Source organism: Microtus pennsylvanicus, chromosome 2 (assembly GCF_037038515.1).
Source record: "Microtus pennsylvanicus isolate mMicPen1 chromosome 2, mMicPen1.hap1, whole genome shotgun sequence".
Taxonomy (NCBI): domain Eukaryota; kingdom Metazoa; phylum Chordata; class Mammalia; order Rodentia; family Cricetidae; genus Microtus; species Microtus pennsylvanicus.
In genome coordinates, this window is record NC_134580.1 from 17,136,622 (window position 1) to 17,140,159 (window position 3,538).

Consider the following 3,538-nt stretch of genomic DNA (forward strand, 5'->3'; position numbering starts at 1 on the left):
AAAGCCACAGACCTCTCCGAGAGGCCCCAGCACTCCCCAACATGTTCTTGCTTCCCGTCTGTCCCTAGGTGAGCCTCCATAACTCTTCTCTCATGGTTACATCAACCGTATTGTTGCTATGATGGTCCCAGTGAGCTTTTCCCACAGGACAGATACTCTCATGGGGATGCTGACAGAAACAATGTACATCCAACCAATCTGTATGCCATGTTCCCCAATGAGACTCGGTCATGTGCAGGCAGTGACATCCACGTTTACACACACCTCTCCGCTCACCTGCCCTCAGCTGAGAGGCTATGTATCTCTTCCCTTCCTCCACAGTAAGAGGTGAGGGATCCACCTGCTGGGCTCTAGAGGGAAGTCTCCACGCGGATGCTTTTCCAGAGGAAGCTAGAGCTGGCCTTTCAGAGCATGGATGCTGTCGCCTCTATCAACACCACCCCTCCATGGAGAGACTGCTGTTCCCTCCTCTTGCACCCTGAGACATTCCCTGGGTAGACCTTCAGTCCCGCAGCCCCACACAGGACAAGACAGTCCCTTTCCTGATCTCTTGTGACAATTTATTTAACTTCCTCTTGCCTCAGTTTCTCCAAAGGAACGAAGCCATGAAAGTTTATCTGGAAGTCATGAGGCTCTAACAGGTCAGTTCGGAGTGGAAAAGGCAGCCCCTAGGGGTGTCTCCTCCTCCCATCCTTCCTCCAGCCCTTGAGGGAGACTAGGCCCTTTCTGTGTTCATAAACCCCTCTGAGGGAGCATTCTAGAACACTGCAAGGATCAGCCTGTCAGATAGCTCTCCCAGCCCCTCCCTGCCTCTGCCCAGGACAGTAGGTACAAATTCCAGACAAGCTGGATCAGAGAGGAGGGTTAAGGCACTGAGATCTTCTCTCTGAAGGATCCTCCTGGGCCTGGGCCTACCACCAGGATGCTGGCCCATGAGCATGCCTGAGAACTCTCACAATGTTCTCATGGGTCCAAAAACGTGGCACTTCTGAGCACAGGGCCGGGCTAGAGACCCCACTGCAAGGCCCCGAGCAAAGCTACTGGTTTGTGTGGGACCCCCTGGGCATCGTATGCGCCACTGCCACATGGATGCTAACGCTGAGTGCTGCGTGGATACTGATCCGGGACCTGTTCATACCATCTAAGAACGTATTCTACGCCGTAGCCAACGGTGTGGTCTTCCATCTGCTGGCCTCCCTGGCGCTCGTGTCGCACCTACGAACTATGCTAACTGACCCAGGCTCTGTGCCCCTGGGAAACCCACCCGGGCCTGACACCGTGTCCTACTGTCCCCTCTGCCTAAGTGCTGTACCAGAGAGAGCTTACCACTGCATAGTGTGCGGACGCTGCATTCGCAAGAATGACCACCACTGCCCGTGGGTCAACAACTGTGTGGGTGAGGACAACCAGAAATACTTCTTGCTCTTCACTCTGTACACTGGGCTTATCTCAGTCCACGTGCTGCTCCTGCTGGGCATCCCTTTCCTGCGCAGCCCCGCCTGGCGCGAGTGGAATGCCGGCAGCACCGCGTCGCCACCTAGCCCCATTCTCTTCCTCTTCCTAGTGGCCTTAATGGGCTTCCTCTTTGCTTTGGTGATGCTCTGCAGCCAGATGTGCTCCATCTGCACAGACAAAACCACAACTGAGGAGATGCTGTACCAGAACAAGCGTTCACAGGGAAGATGGTCCGTGTGGGCAAACGTGAAGGCCATTTGCGGCCCCCGAGTTTCCCTAGCCTGGCTCAGTCCTTTTCATTCTCCGGGACGTCCCAAAGCGAGTGAGCACCACGATATGGCCTAAGTCGCTCACAGGTCCCTAGAGCAAAGAACAGCAACACAAACCTGGACTAGCTAGCTCCCTGAAGGAGAAAGAAGCAGGGCAGAATAAAAAGGAATATACCTCCGATTTTCTGAGCAAGGAAACAGGACAGGAAAGCCAGCTGTTGGGGAAACCCCAAGGAGAGTGCTCTGTGTGTCCCCCTGTGGCTTTGAAAGCCATTAAAGGCATCCAACCACGGATGAGTGTGTTGCATTGGTGCCCACCCTTGTTCGATGCTGACTGTACATGCTAAAGTATTCACATGCTGATAACCTGCTTTCTGCAGTGAGCGACCATGACATCATCTCACTTTGAGCCATCTTTGCATTCCTCACCAGTCCAGTTCCATTGTAGGGTGCGGGTTTTTTTTTCCTCTCGTTGCTTTGTTCTCATATTGTTGGATTTGATTTTAATTAGGCTCTTTGTGGTTTGTCGATATGCCCTAGCTTTACTTTTTTTGTCTCTTTGTTGTGTTTATTTACTGATTAGGGGAGTGCACACATGCACAGGGCTTTGTGGAGGTCAGAGGACCTGCTTGTGGGGTTGTGGACCCTGAGCATCACACTGAGATTACTGAGCATCATGGCAAGTACCTTTACCTAAAGAACCGTGTTGCTGGTCCCACCTTGATTCCTTGGTTGGTTTTATCTATTCACATTTGACTCCAGATCCCGCCAGCCACTAGAATGACGGGGAGAACTGGGGGTTCCACCTTATTATCAGGCTGTACAAGATCAGCCAGAGATTCCTCAGAATAGGGGGCAGAAATAATTAAATATAATTAAATCTGCCTTAAGGTTAGGATTTGGAGGTCCCCGGTAGCCATAAGACATGACAGGAGGCTCCTAGTACCTTAACCTGCTGTGCCACCTTATGACACTTCCTATGACCAACATACCACATCATACCAACTCCAGGAAATCTAAATGGGCGCCACCCTGCAGAACTGTGCAGTTGTCATGGTACAAATGTAAATCCGTGAGGGCTCGTGTGTCTAGCGCCACACCAGCACAGACCTGCCCCTTTTCAGATGCCCCTCCCTCCCCTCACCTGAGCAAACACTAAGATCTTCTGCATCTCTGTAGTTTTGTCATTTCAAACACACTACATAAATGGAGTTATATAGCATGCCATCTTTCAGGGATTTTTTTAATTTATTCATCATATTATCCTGATTATTCATCAGCATTTTGCCTATGGTAGTAGCTGGTTTGTATTTATTGATAAGTATGATCAGTGCTGTGGACCCGCTGCAGTGTTTGGTCATTTGTCCATGCAAGAGCTTTGGGGTCTTTCCTAGTTTGGACCTGTTATATGCCCATGAAGCTGCCACGGGCATTGGGTGGCAGTCGGATGTGTGTATATTTCTATTTCTCTGGCATCAGCACCCAAGGCTGCACTCACTGGTCGCAGAATGGGATGTGTGTGAGTCCTGCAGTGCCTGTTTCCTGTGGCATTCACGCCTTCTGCTGCTGCCAGCAGGGATGAGGGTCTTCTCCACACCCTCCCAGCCTTTGGTGGGAACACCAGGCATGTCATCCAGCCATTCTCGTGGGTGTGTGGTGACACCTCAGATGGTTTCCCTTCTTGCTTCTCTCCTGGCTAACAGACCTAAGCCTCTTCTCCTGGGCCCGTTTTCCACCCGTCTACCTCTTCCGAGAAGTGTCTCTGTGACTTCTGCCGCTTTTCCAATTGGTTTCTTGGGCATTTCCTTGGGTAT

At 51.4% G+C, this 3,538-nt stretch overlaps 1 pseudogene; it reads left to right on the forward strand.

The window, feature by feature from the left end:
* The first annotated feature begins 957 nt into the window (after positions 1-957).
* Positions 958-1,800, forward strand: LOC142844716 (palmitoyltransferase ZDHHC3 pseudogene; annotated as a pseudogene).
* The last annotated feature ends 1,738 nt before the right edge of the window (positions 1,801-3,538 follow it).